Source organism: Schistocerca nitens, chromosome 3 (genome assembly GCF_023898315.1).
Source record: "Schistocerca nitens isolate TAMUIC-IGC-003100 chromosome 3, iqSchNite1.1, whole genome shotgun sequence".
Taxonomy (NCBI): Eukaryota; Metazoa; Arthropoda; class Insecta; order Orthoptera; family Acrididae; genus Schistocerca; species Schistocerca nitens.
This window is the reverse complement of record NC_064616.1, coordinates 81,006,692-81,022,429: the sequence shown is the minus strand read 5'-3', so window position 1 is coordinate 81,022,429 and position 15,738 is coordinate 81,006,692. Positions and strand designations below refer to the sequence as shown.

General features: G+C 36.1%; 2 protein-coding genes across 3 annotated transcripts in view; both read right to left on the bottom strand.

Annotated features, from left to right (window-relative positions):
- Positions 1–15,738, bottom strand: part of LOC126248043 (uncharacterized) — a 706,800-nt gene that overhangs the window by 361,796 nt on the left and 329,266 nt on the right. The window lies entirely within an intron of this gene.
- LOC126248044 (uncharacterized) overlaps positions 4,443–15,738 on the bottom strand; it is a 557,758-nt gene continuing 546,462 nt past the window's right edge. Inside the window, exon 6 of the transcript XR_007545407.1 lies at positions 4,443–4,569. The gene's annotated coding sequence lies outside the window, so the exon portion shown is untranslated. The remainder of the gene's footprint in view (positions 4,570–15,738) is intronic.

Here is a 15,738-nt window from a genome sequence, read left to right as displayed (position 1 = left end):
TGGTTACATTATGACATTGTAATAGGTGGAGATTTGAATGCAGATTTTGATGTAACAACAACCAAATGTAGTGTCACGGAGCTCAAAAATCTTCTAAGACAGTACACTCTGCACTTTATCAATAATATACCCACAAGAGATGAAGCATGTCTTGACAATATCTTTGTCAGTTTCAATACTACGGAAGAATCATGTGATATGACAGTATTCCCATTCTCAGATCATGATTCTGTATCATTAAATTACATAAGTAGGTTCTGTGCTGATAGGAATAAGATTGATAAGTCTGTCCCAAAATGGTAATCACTAGATCCATCACAAATGATAAAATTGACAGGTTTTGTAAGTCCCTTGCTAACAGAGACTGGTTTGGCCAATGGTCTGGTGACACAAATCATAGTCTATGTAAAGATCTGTCAGCAAAACTAATATTTGAAAGGTTTCTCAAAGCGTTTTTGCCACAATTTAATAACTGACAAAGGCTCCAAAGGCAAGGATATAAACAAACAAACCTCATGGCCTACTGCAAAACTAACAAATCTGAAAAACCAAGTTACGTTGTTGCACAGTATACATAAAAATCTGAAGACCGACCATGCCAGATCAGCCTACGTTCTTCTTCTTCTTCTTCTTTCGATTTCGGCCATCTTTGGACCATGTTCAACAATTCACTTGCCCGGCTTTTTGATCTTTTTTCTCTCTTCCCAATATTTCCTCATCATTTTCGAATGGTTCCTCCTCCGCTCTTCCGACCATTTCCTGTTATTATTCTTTAGTTTCGTTTCTTCTGGAAAACACTTAATTTCGTTCACTATTTGTCTAAACTTTTTCCTGTCCCTGATTGACTCACGGGTGACATTAAAATAGGCCAAATCCTTTTTCACCATCTGTATCCATTTATTGTTGGTTTTTTCGTTCCTGTTACTATGTTCAAACACTTTTCTTGTTAGTCTGTTTCCATCCATCCTCGACAGGTGACCATAAAACATTAGTCTGCGTTTACGCATTGCATCACTCACTTTCTCAATAGTTTTGTATATTTCCTTATTACTCTTTAGCTTGTACTCTTCTCCAATCTTTCTCGGTCCTAAAATTTTTCTCAAAATTTTCCTTTCTTTCCTTTCCATGTTTTCTATTTCCCCCTTTTTGTTAAGAGTTAGGCACTCCGATGCATACAGGCATTCTGGTCTAATGACAGTTTTATAATGTCTTAATTTAGCTTGAATCGAAATGTTTTTTTTGTTATATATGTCTTTGGTTTTTTGAAAAGCAAATTCCATTTTCCTTGCTCTCGCCTGGTTTGCACTCTTGTCTAAACCATTCACTTGGATTATTTCACCTAAATACTTAAATTTTTCTACTCTCTTAATATTGCCGTATTTAGTAATAAGATTTTTCTTGTTATTTCTATGATTAGACATATACACGGTTTTTTCAAATGAAATCTGCAGTCCAGCTCTGGCCGAAACTTCTTGTAGTTTCTCCAAGTAATTCTGAGTTATTTCTTCGTTTTCTGTAATTATTGCCAGATCGTCTGCAAAAGCTAAACAGTCCACTTCTATTTTTTCTTTTTTTGTTCCAATTCTGATGTCATTCTTGGTGCCTTTGAGTTCTTCTTTCCATATTCTCAATATCTTTTCCAGTACGCAGTTGAAGAGGATTGGGGATAAACCATCACCTTGTCTAACACCTGTTTTAATTTCGAACTTCCTTGAAATTTCACCCATAAATTTAACTTTGGCCTTACTGTTTGTTAGCGTCTGTTTGATAATTTGAATTGTTTTCTTATCGACCCCAAATTCTTCCAATACTTTCAGTAGTGTTTCTCTATCTATCGAGTCGTATGCTTTTTTGAAATCTACAAATACTATTGCAAATCTCTGGCCTCTTGAGATTCTGTAATGAATTAGTGTTTTCAGGTTAGATATTTGTTCAACACAGGATCTACCTTGTCTAAAACCTGCTTGATATTCACCTATTTTTTTATCCAGAACTGGCTCCACGATTTGAAGTAATTTCCTTGACAAAATTTTGTATCCTACTGGTAGTAGCGAGATCCCTCTATAATTATTAACATTCATCTTATCCCCCTTTTTGTGTAGTGGGTGTATCAGGGCACACTGCCAGTCTTCAGGAATTCTTTCTTCGTCCCAGATCTTCTTAAACATATGTTCCAAAACTTGTGGGAGGTTGGTATCCATTATTTTTAGGATTTCTGGTACTATGGAGTCTTCACCTGGGGCTTTATTGTTTTTTAGACTGTGTATTATGTGTTTTATTTCTTCAGCGTCTGGAGGTTTTGACTCGGTATTAGTATTTCGGTGGTTTTCAAAACTCATTTTATCTTTGGGGGGTTCACAATTTAGTAAATTCTCGAAATATTTTGCTAATATTTCACAATTAGTCTTGTTTGTCAAACCTAGCTTGTTCTCTTCATCTTTAAAACATAAATTTGGGGATTGGTATTTGGTTAGCTGTTTTCTAAAAGTTTTGTAGAAATCTCTAGAATTATTTCTTTTAAAGTCTTCCTCAATCTGTTCTAGGTTATCCTGAAATTGTCTTCTTTTTTTATTACGGAAAAGCTTAGCTGTTTCTCTTCTCTGGATTTTAAAATTGTCAAGATCTTGAGGATCTTTTGTGGAGTTCCATTTCTGCCACAATTTCTGTCTCTTCTCCAGGTTCTCATCACATTCATTGTAGGAATAAGTGCAAAAAAGCCATTGTGGAAGCCAAAAGAGCACACAACTTCAGCAGTATTGAGAATTCCATGAATAAATGCAAAGCTGTGTGGAAACTAATAAATAGTGTTACTAAAGAGGAAAGAAACAGAAAAATCAGTATATGCCTTCAGAAATTCAATTATTTCTTTATTAAATCAGTTCAAGAAGTAGGAAATGCTATCACCAAACCTGTGATTAGCTCATCTGATATTCATTCTAAAATGTTTGTAAAACACTAGTAAATACAGGTATGTTTACCTTCTCTGAGGTCCCACCTAGTCTCATCTTAAAAATAGTTAAACATCTGAAATCATCTGAGAGTGTAGACATATATGACATTTTTTGTAACATTCGAAAAAAAGTAATAGATGGTATTGTGTATCCTTTAACATACTCCATAAATGAGTGTATATCTGAGGGATATTTTCCTGATGAGTTAAAAGTGTCTAGAGTAGTCCCAATATATAAAAAAGGAGATATTAACTCACCTTCAAGTGACAGACCCATTTCCATAGTCCCAGCTCTCTCTAAAGTGTTTGAATGTGAAATATACCAACAGTTATCCATGTACTTTGAAAATGCAGGAATAATTAGGGAATCACAGTATGGTTTTAGGCCAAACTTGTCAGCTTTTGATGCTATAGACCCAGTAGTCAAACACATATATCAAGTATTTGAGGATAAAGGATTTGCTCAAGTCACCTTTTGTGATCTAAGTAAAGCTTTTGACTGTGTAGACTCCTAGAAAAAATGGAGTACTATGGCATTGGTGGTAACAGCCTTAAACTATTAAAATCATACCTACAGGATCCCAAGCAGGCTGTTTGTGTAGGTAAAGAAAAGTCCAGTACTGAATTAGTTAAAATAGGTGTACCACAGGGATCTGTACTGGGGCCTTTTATGTTCCTAATAATGATTAATGATCTGCCATCATTCATTGTCATTGGCGGTACTATATGCAGATGATACAACGTTCCTTCATTGTAGTAATGATTTCAGTAGCCTCAAAGCTTGTGTTGCAGAGACAATGGCTTCCCACTGAATTATAACAAAATGCAGCAGATGGTTTTTAGTCTAAAAGACAAGCCTCCATTAGATGATCCCAGTTGTATTAAGTTTTTAGGGGTATATACAGATGAAAAATTATCCTGGGGTCAACATGTACAATATATTAGTGGTAAATTATCTAGAGTGATGTATTTGCTATGGAAACTTATGGAATTATGTGGGACTGTAGTATTTTGCATTTTTCCAAAGCATCCTATCATATAGTATTATTTTATGGGGGAACTCGAGTTCTGTGTGCAACATCCTAATACTACAAAAGAAAACCATTAGGATAATTACTGGTTCTCCATATAACGCACACTGCAAACCATTGTTCTCTGACCAAAAAATCATGACTGTAATAAGCCTATATATTTACTATGTTTTACTCCGTACAAAAAGAAGTTACCGGAAGCAAAACACAGAGACGATATACATTTCTACAACACAAGAAGGAGTAGATGCATTTATACTCCTTACCACAGGCTGTCAAAGTCACTTAACAGCTATGAACTGATGGGGCACAAATCATTTAATAAGCTTCCACAATATGTACAAGAACTACCTAAACAAGTGGTGGTGGTTGTTAGTGTTTAACGTCCCGTCGACAACGAGGTCATTAGAGACGGAGCGCAAGCTCGGGTTAGGGAAGGATTGGGAAGGAAATCGGCCGTGCCCTTTCAAAGGAACCATCCCGGCATTTGCCTGAAACGATTTAGGGAAATCACGGAAAACCTAAATCAGGATGGCTGGAGACGGGATTGAACCGTCGTCCTCCCGAATGCGAGTCCAGTGTGCTAACCTAAACAAGCATTCAAACAAAAACTGCATGAATGGCTACTTGCTCACCCATTCTATGACATAAATGGTTATTTCAAATGCAATATAAATTTGTAGTATTAATGACAGGCCTCTTGTTTCCTTTGAATTAACAGTTATATTGTATTATATGCCTGATGTTGCCTATTGCTGTAATGGCCGAATGACAATAAAATGACTATTCTTATCATAGGTGCTATTTAGGTCCAGAAACAAACCTAGTGTGTATGCATTTCAGCTGAAAAAGAGATGTGTGTCACTAGCCAGATACAAGATAATATTTCTAGTACCTTTCCCTTTGTGAAAAGTCACCTGATTATTAAGGAATATGTCATGGACTTTTGTTATAAATGTGGAGAAGATATTGGTGTCCTTCATATGGCAGAAATGATAGAATATCTTAGTGGATATTATCTGGGATGGGGGCTGTATTTTTGCCAGGTGGAAAAGCTTTCTCCAGTTTGAATGGCTGTAGAAGAGAGTGACTGTCATTGGGATAGGTGGATGTTTGACAGAGTTAGGTGTCTGCTTTTGTAACATCTATTCCATAACACAGCTCACAGGCAGTGAATTTTAATGGTGAGGTATCAAGGGGTAGTTGGAGACCTTCACCTTCTTCCACACACTTGACATTGTAGTATCCTTAGTTATGGAGTTATGGAAGGTTTTCCAATCCATCCTCCTTCTCATTATTTTTCAAAAAACACTTTTTTCCACTTGCACTTTTTCCAGGCTGATGTAGTTTTGTTTGGCACTATGTCTCTTACACTTCCTCAATGCTTCCTTCACATTTGTTGATGACTCTCTTATATTTTGTATCCCACCACACAGAACTGGCTCTGTTTGTAATGCAAAATAGTTTCTGTTGGAGAATTATCTTACAATGGCATATGTTAATTTAGAATAATTGGAAACTAGAATTTCAGCTATCTTTAATTGTGTGACACTTGCTTACAATCAGTCAGCATATTTATTCCTTTCCTGACATTCCATCTGTGTGCAGGGTAGACTCAGCATTGTTCTTCCTCTGAGCCAGGTAAAGTCTGAAAATGTTTGGCAGGTGATTCCAACCGAAAGGATGTATTTTTAATTCCCAGATTGTTAGTAGTGTCAGATGAAGGGAAGCAAAGTTAACGTCTATTGCTGATCTTGTCAGTAATGTTGGGATTATTCCTGTGGGGGAGCCATCATTTAGTAGCACTAGGTTTTTGTCTTCCAGGATTGTCATTAATAGCTCACTTATGTGATCACCCATACTCACATCCCCGTAATGTGTGATGTACAAGCAGTGAATGGCCACATTGTTGTAACAACGATGTAATGTCAGTGCCTGAAATGAATGTGTTAGTAGAGCTGTAGATATCCAGTAAATTCAGGTCGATCTTTGAGGTTTGTGTGGATATTGCTGCAGCTTGTTAGTTCAAGAATATTGTAAGGAATACTTTCTTTCACAAGTATAGCTACCCCTCTTACCGATTGTTTCTGTCACATCTAATGATTCCAGAATGAAATTTTCACTCTGCAGTGGAGTGTGCACTGATATGAAACTTCCTGGAAGTTTAAAACTGTGTGCCAGACTGAGACTTGAACTCGGGACCTTTGCCTTTCATGGACAAGTGCTCTACCAAATGAGCTACCCAAGCACGGCTCACAACCCATCCTCACAGCTTCAGTTCTGCCAGTACATCGTCTCCTACCTTCTAGAGTTCACAAAATCTCTCCTGCAAATCTTGCAGAACTAGCACTCCTGGATGAAAGGATATTGTGGAGACATGGCTTAGCCACAGCCTGGGGGATGTTTCCAGAATGAAATTTTCACTCTGCAGCAGTGTGTGCACTGATATGAAACTTCCTGGCAGATTAAAACTGTGTGCCGGACTGAGACTCAAACTTGGGACCTTTCCCTTTTGCAGGCAAGTGATAGAGCACTTGCCAGTGAAAGGCAAAGGCCCTGAGTTCGAGTCTTGGTCTGGCACACAGTTTTAATCTGCCAGGAAGTTTCACTTCTAATGTTGTAATAGTCAGAGAATTGGAAGTCCTGTATGGGCTTGAGCTATGTTTTAGAAATGGCACAGAGTGAGAATTTGTTTTCTCATGCAGTGGATGAGACTCTCTTTATTGGATATAAGTAACATTGTATTCTATCGTAGTATACTCCTGACAACTTTTGCTATCTTTTAAAGAAAGCAAAGGGAGCAGATCAGTAACAAATTCTGCTACAGTATGAGAATCCACAGGCATGGCTAGAGCAAGTTGTTGTAAAACACAAAGGATGATAGTGTGGATGTTATTAATTAGGAGGTTTTTTTCATTTGTTCACTAGTAATGGTCTGCTGAGGTCGCAGATGATATGAATTTCTTTGTATTGGTGTTGCTGGGCATTGATTGCTGCACCACAGCAACTGTTGTGTTTTGTGTTACTTATCAACATGACTCTGAGGGGTTTCACCTTGTATATGTGTCATTGATGACTGCAAGACTATTCTCTGTTGTTGTGGTAGTGGGGTTGGTTGGTTTGGTATAATTCCAGAGATTCTCAATAACTGGTGTCATTATAAGCCATTCTGTGTTTCATTTCTTTTTGTTTTAAGTAATCAGGACCTGTTTTATTTATGGCGTTGTGGCCACATGGCAGTGGGCACAGACAGGAAGTGCATTTTTGGACACATGTAAATGCTGTGTGTACCAGGAGTGACTGCATCTTGTTTGGCTGTTGCATTGTTTGTTACTATGTCGATCTGTTATGGAAAAAGGTGGTGTTGCATTATTTATAAAAAATAATATAGTGTATAAATCCTTAGATTTAAGCAAATACTGTGATGAACAACATTTTGAGGTGTGTGACATCGAGTTAACAGCAGACAGTGCAACTGTTATTGTTCAGGCTGTTTACAGGGCACCTGCTGGAAATCTAAATGTATTTCTAAGACAAACTGAATCACTTCTGTCCCACCTATGTAGGAAAACTAAATCCATCATTGTTATGGGTGACTTCAATGTGGACCTTTTAACAGAAAATAGAAACAAAACAGACTTTGAACATTTAATGTACTGTTACAATTTAGTACCAGTAGTGGACACTCCAACTAGAGTAACTGCCAGTTCTAGCACTTTAATAGATAATGTATTTGTAGATAAGGATATTTGCAATAATTTGACCATGAAAAATATTATAAATGGTCTCTCTGATCATGAAGGGCAATTCATAACTCTAAACCAAATGAATGTACAAAGAAAAGAAAATTTCATTTGGAAAACATTTAGGATTATAGACAGACACACCACTGAAACCTTTAATCAGCAATTACAGCTTGTGGACTGGTCTCTTGTATATGCTGCAGTTGATGATAATTCAAAATTTAATATATTTATCAATGAAGTTACAAGCCTTTTTGAAGAAGCATTTCCTAAAAAATCAGTGACAGAAAACCTGTTCAAATCTGGAAACAAGCCTTGGATTACTAAAGGCATCAAAATCTCTTGAAAAACAGGAAGAAACCTATATGCTGCAGCCAGGAGATCAAATGATAACAGGAGCATTACACACTATAAAATGTACAATAAAGTTCTGAATAAGACCATTCAGGCAGCAAAGAACATGTGCTTGAAGGCAGAAATTGACAACTTGAGCAATAAAGTAAAAACTATCTGGAAATTTGTAAAGGAGGAAACGGGGAAAAATGCAGTTTGTAGTGAAAATATCCAAATCAAAAGTGAGGGTAATCTTGTTAGCGATCTAAAAACAGTTGCAGACACATTCAACAACAATTTTTTAACAGTAACAGAAAAAATAGTTTTACATGGGTCCATGAAGCAAGCCATCAATCTTTTGAAAGCTAGAGTACCTGGTTCAATAAAACTCATGAAGGTAAAAACAGTCACTGTTCAACAAATTGAAAGAGTTATTAAATCCCTGAAAAGTAAAAATTCTGCTGGAATTGACAACATTTCTATCAAATTATTAAAATACTGCTCCAGCCATGTAAGTAAAGTCCTTTGCCACATTTTTGATGCGTCACTTAAGCAAGGAATATTTCCTGAGAGGCTAAGTATGCAGTTGTAAAACCGCTGTATAAGAAGAGGGATAAGACAGATACTGCTAACTAAAGGCCAATATCACTACTGACAAGCTTTTCAAAGGTTTTAGAGAAACTAATGCATGCCAGGATAGTTAAGCATCTCAGTGAACAAAATATGTTCAGCAAAAGTCAGTTTGGATTTCAGAAAAGTTTGTCAACAGAAGATGCAGTATTTGCATTTACTGGCAAACCCTTGGAATTTATCAACAAAAAACTGAAAGTGATTGGCATATTTTGTGAACTAACAAAAGCATTTGACAGTGTAAATCACCAAATTCTTTTACAAAAAGCTGCATATCTCGGTATAAGTGGTGCAGCAGGGAAATGGCTTGACTCATATCTGTCAAACAGGAAACAAAAAGTTGCAGTAGATAGTTAAGATGGTGTCCCATTACCTTCAAAATGGGGTACCATCACATGTGGAGTACTGCAGGGCTCAGTTCTGGGCCCCGTACTTTTTATTATATTTGTAAATGATCTCCCTCTCTGTACGTAATATTGCAGATTCACCATTTTTGCTGATGACACTACACTACTTATTGATAATTCAGTAGATAAACTTGAGGTAACAGCAAATAAGGTTTTAAATTAACTGGTGAACTAGATTAACATTAATGGTCTTTCTTTAAATTACTGTAAAACAAACTACATTCAGTTCCACACAACATCCAAAGATGAGGAAATAGTAGTAAAAATAAGTGAGCAGACAATAACCAGGGTAGATTCCTCAAAATACCTAGGCTTGCATATTGATAGCCAACTGAATTGGTCAAATCACATCCTGGATCTATGCAAAAGACTAAGTTCAGCAACATATGCATTGCACATTGTTTCTTCTTATAGAAATATGGAAACCATGAAGTTAGCGTATTATGGTTACTTTCATGCAATTATGGCATTTGGAATTATATTTTGGGGAAATCAGCCACTGGGTAAAAAAGTACCGTGTGTACAAAAAAGAGCCATAAGGATTATGTGTGGCGTCCATCCTAGAGCCACATGCAGGAATCTTTTTAAGAAGCTTGAAATACTTACATCCACTGTGCAATATATATTCTCTTTGATATGCTTCATAAGGAAAGAAAAATCCATCTTTAAGCTGAATAGTGCATATCACTGTCACAATACTAGAAGGAAACATGATATCCACTATGAACAGCCAAATCTGGGTATGGTGCAGAAAGGAGTCCATTTCAGTGGCTGTAAGATTTTTAATGCCCTCCCTTCAAGAATTAAGTGTTTGGTAGATGATGATCTCTTGTTTAAGAACACCTTAAGGCAGTTCCTATTGCAAGGATCATTTTATACAATAGAAGAGTTCCTGAACTACAGTGTTTAACATTTCTTGTATTGTAAATTACATATGTATGCCCAAATTTGTATTTGTAATACCAAATATTTTTATTGTAAACATATATTTTCCAATATTTATTTCTCTGTAACACTTATTATTTTGTAATCTTTATCTACCCCTAAAATGTATTTTTTTGTAGTGGGACCTAAGTTACTGTTTACTGTTTTTGTTTTGTAATCTCTAAAATGTATTTTTTGTAGTGGGACCTAAGTTACTGTTTACTGTTTTTGTTTTGTTTTATGTATTACCATAAATTCTGGCCAAAAGCTTGAAAAATTGACATGTTCCATATCCTGTGATAGTGTCACAACATGGATCACCAGAACAAAAGGTAAATAAATAATAAATAAATGCATAAATAAATAATGCAAAGAGTTGTTGCATGCAACACTGGGTAAATATAAGGCTCTACAAAGCACTCTATACTGTGTATTGTAACACAGAATGGCCTCTACTGTGATCAGAACGTAACTGTGGATACTGGTTGGGGCCTCCCCTTCTATGGTCTTCTTATAATATCTCCTTACTGACACTACCAGCACATCACATTTAATTTCTAACAGTATCTCCTAATCTGTCAGAGAAGTGTCAACATTGCGTGTCAAATTGTGCCATGTGTTGTTATTAAGAACTTGTGTAAGTAAGCTCCTAGATTGTTTAGAGAGTTTACTTTGCTGCTAATGAGGGTGTTTGCAGTTGCTGCACTTACAGTCTCAATTCTAATTCAATTCCTCCCAGATGATTAAAAGTTCAATACATGATTTTGTAGGTTACTGCTGTGCAGTCTGAGTTTTTTGACAAGTGCCATCAAATGTAGTGTCTGCTCCCCAATGCCCTCCACAAGCACTAAAAATGGACCACTGTCATGTAACTCATATAGTTTTACTGGGCAATTATTTGTAGTCTGCTACTCACATTTTCTCTCACTGCGTGCTGGCTGCCATTAGGATGTGTAGGTGAAATTGTTTGTTACGTCTCTCTTGTAGGCTGATTGCCTGATCCATGTGGAAGATTATTGGCCTTCTTGAACAGCTGTTGCTGTTTCATAGTTTGAGTGATGACATGTGTTCCTGATTGTCAGCTAAGTTGACTTAACTGATTATTTCATCTGTTTGGTCTTTGTTAGTATTCAGGAGCTAAAGAGCAGTATAAATTTTGTAGGAAACCCTGCATGACTTTACTGACAAATGAGTGTGAGCGTTTAGCAGTTTTCCACCTTCACTGTACTGGCCAGCACCCACCCACAGCTGTGACAAGCTAACAGATCACTTCATCACAGGCAAACATGACAAATGGCTAACACACTGTTAAGTCTATCACCAGGAAATCAAAATAACATCTCAAAATAAGTTAAATCCTGAAGAGCACTTTTTGATTGTGACTTCTGCTGAACAGTCATTACAAGGCAACTCCCACCATAAAGTTACAAAGTTTCCATTAGATTAGATTAGATTGGATTTACTTTCATTCCAATTGATCCGTAGTGAGGAGGTCCTCCAGGATGTGGAACATGTCAGAAAAACAACAATACATGACAAATATTTACAACTAAAACAAATAAGCTAACGTACAATTCCACAGGTCCCAAGTGGAATGATCATTTTTTAATGAACACTAAGAGTCATTTTACAAATACTAATGCACTGAATTTAAAATAAAAAAGTTTTTTATTTATTTATAAGGTAATAAACATGTAATACAACTACTGTAATACTTATTTACAATGAACACATTACTGCACTGAAATGGTGCAGAAGTTAGATTATACTTACACACCCACACACACACACACACACGCACACACACACACACACACACACACACACACACACACACACACACACAAATTTTCAATGAACACATTACTGCACTGAAATTGTGCAGACGTTATGTTGTACTTATATACAAATCAGTTGGTTTTACTACGAAATTCATCAATGGAGTAGAAGGAGTTGGCCACCAATAAATCCTTTAGGCTTTTCTTAAACTGAATTTCATTGGTTGTTAAGCTTTTTATGGCTGCTGGCAAGTTATTGGAAATATGTGTTCCTGAATAATGCACACCTTTTTGTACAATACTAAGTGACTTTAAATCCTTGTGAAGATTATTCTTACTTATAGTATTGATTCCATGAACTGAGCTGTTGGTTTGAAAAAGTGATATATTTTTAACGACAAATTTCATTAAGGAATAAATATATTGGGAAGCAGTAGTTAGTATCCCTAGTTCCCTAAACAGGCTTCTGCAGTATGTTCTTGAGTTCACAGCACATATAACTCTTACTGCACGTTTTTGTGCCCAGAAAACTTTAGCTTGGTTTGATGAATTACCCCAAAAAATAATCCCATATGACATTGTGGAATGAAAGTAAGCATAGTATGCCAGCTTTTTCATTTTTATATCCCCTATGTCTGACAAAATTCGCATTGCAAACAGAGATTTGTTAAGACGCTTCAGCAGTGCTGTGGTGTGCTCCTCCCAGTTGAATTTATTATCAAGCTGTAATCCCAAGAATTTAACACTGTCCACTTCTTCTATCTTCTTGTCATCGTATGTTAGACATATACTCTTGGGACACCCCTTACAAGTTCTGAATTGCATGTAGTGTGTTTTTTCAAAGTTTAGTGACAAATAATTGGCTAGGAACCAGTGATTAATGTCCACAAATATTTTATTGGCTGATCTTTCTAAGACTACACTTTATTTGTTATTTATTGCAATGTTTGTATCATCGGCAAACAAAACAAACTTGGCATCTGGTAATGTTACTGATGAAAGGTCATTGATATACACAAGAAAAAGTAAGGGCCCCAAAATGGAACCTTGTGGGACCCCACATGTAATTAGTTCCCAGTTGGATGATGCCTGATAGCTTGATACATGTCTCTTTCCTAATAACACCCTTTGTTTCCTGCCAGAGATATAAGATTTGAACCATTTTGCAGCACTTCCTATTACACTATAATATTCTAGTTTACTTAAAAGGATATTGTGATTTACACAGTCAAATGCCTTTGACAGATCACAAAATATACCAGTTGCCTGCAATTTTTTGTCTAATGAATTAAGCACATTTTCACTGTAAGTGTAGATAGCCTTCTCAATATCAGAACCTTTTAGAAATCCAAACTGTGACTTTGACAGTATGTTATTTGAGATAAGATGGTTATAAAGACGACTGTACATTACTTTTTCGAAAATTTTTGAGAATGCTGGCAACAGTGAAATTGGACAGAAATTTGATGCTATTTCTTTATCTCCCTTCTTAAACAGTGGCTTAACTTCAGCATATTTCAGCCATTCAGGAAATATTCCACTGATAAACGACTGGTTACACAGATAGCTTAATATGTTACTTAGCTCAGAATCACATTCTTTAATTAACTTTGTTGATATTTCATCATACCCACTAGATGTTTTTGATTTTACAGATTTTATGATGGACATTATTTCTGTTGGGGTAGTGAGGGTCAAATTCATATTATGGAAGTTACTTGAAATGTCTGGTCTAAGGTAATCCATAGCAGCATCTACCGAACCTGACAACCCCACCTTTTCAGTAACAGTTATAAAATGTTTGTTAAAAAGTTCTGCAACACAATACACATCTGTCACCAATGTATCATTTACTGTTAATGCTATTTGTTCCTCTTCATGTCTGGTTCTACCGGTCTCCTCCTTCACTATATCCCATATTGTCTTTATTTTGTTATCTGATATGACTATCTTTTCCTTGTAATATATTTGCTTTGACATCCATATTACAGTCTTTAATATTTTGCAGTATTTCTTATAATGTGCTATAGCATCAACATTGGAAATGTTTCGGATTGACAGATACAGTTTTCTTTTTGTTTTACAAGATACCCCTATTCCTCGAGTAATCCATGGCTTCTTTGTAGACTTTGCTCTAACCTTTGTAAGTTTTGGGGGAAAGCAGTGTTCGAATAAGGTAAGCACTTTATTATCAAAAATGTTATATTTTTCATTCATGCCATGAGCACTGTAAACATCAGTCCACTGAATGTCTCTGAGGAGTGTCCTAAAATAATCAATTTTTGGCTTACTGACTACCCTCTTGAGCTCAGATTTGACAGATTTTATATCCTGTTCAGTATTAACATTTAACAGAAGGAACTGCATGTCATGGTCTGAGAGGCCATTGACTATTGGTTTTGTAATATAATTTTGTTCATGGGACTTTTCTATAAAGATATTATCAATGGCTGTTTGTGAGCAAGTGGCTATCCTAGTGGGGAACTTTACAGTGGGAATTAAGTTGAATGATAGTGTTACTAACTCAAATAAGTTCTTATTGGGAGAGTCTTTAAGGAAATCTACATTGAAATCACCAGCAACCACTATTTCTTTGTTTTTGGTTGTTAAATGGGCCAGTACAGCTTCAAGGTGGTTTACAAACAGATTAAAGTTACCTGCAGGTGCTCGATATACACTTAATATTATGAAGAATTTTTTGTGAAATTCTAATTCTTTTGCACATGCTTCCATATGCTGTTCTAGGCAAAATTTATGAATGTCTATGTTCTTACATTTCTGACAGTTCCTGATGAATGTGGCAACTCCTCCTTTCTCCATTTCTGATCTACAAAAGTGAGATGCTAACCTAAACCCTGTAACACTTAAAAGTTCTATACCAGTGGTCACATGATGTTCAGAGAGGCAGATTATGTCAGCTGGGTTTGAAGACTCTAATTCATCTATGCAGATAGTTAATTCATTAATTTTATCTCTCAGTCCTCGAATATTTTGATGCAATAAAGATAGCTGACATTTCACATTGACTGAGCTAAAATTGGGTGGAGTTAAAATATCTGCTGGCAGTTGAAAATTCTTAACCAATGGCTGTTTATGCTGATGTAATAAGTTGGAATTATGTTTTTTGATTTCTTTCTCAAACTGAAGGTTTGTCTCAGTTCTAACCCTTCTTAAAATTTGCTTTCTTTCTGTCCTCCCTACCCTAAAAAAGGGTCTTTTCTGAATCCTATAACCACTGGTATTTTACCACTCATGACAGTGCCTCCCCCCTTTAACTTTCCTGCTATTTGCCCACACTACAAGTAATGTGTAGTTTTTATTCCAGTCATAATCTGACATTCATCTATCTATAGGATAGCTGAATGTAGACAGAGAAGAAAGTTGTCATACTGACAGACAGCTCATTTTAACACCAGGCATTATTTCAAATAGGCAGTATAATATTTCCATTTCTGGTCACTAAAGCTGTCAAGTCATTGTGCAGTAGTTTTAAAATTGTTGCATATCTAGGTGGACAGCTGTAGGAAGGAACAATTTTCTACAGAGTGCTGTGGTCAACACAGTCAAACAAATTTTCAGGACCTTTAAAGACCATACAGATGACAATATTCTTCTACTATATATGTTGTACTGTGATCCATTGTTAACTCAGTGGGCACTTATATGTAGCAGAGACAGAGAGACATGTAGATCACATATGTTACTTGCAGAGGAGAGGACATGACATTACAGATAAGAAGGAGTGGGAAGGCATCCCTCCTAAGAGTTATTATGAGCCTGTTTCTGATATTTTGAAAGACATAATCAATTTTGTTTTTCTGATGTGTACTATTCAGCTCTGTCCTGTGACATCCATTTTCAATATTAAACGTTATTTTTCTTCTCATTACAAACAACATTTAGTTTATAGTTTTTATTTTATGTTATCATTTTATAGAGTGG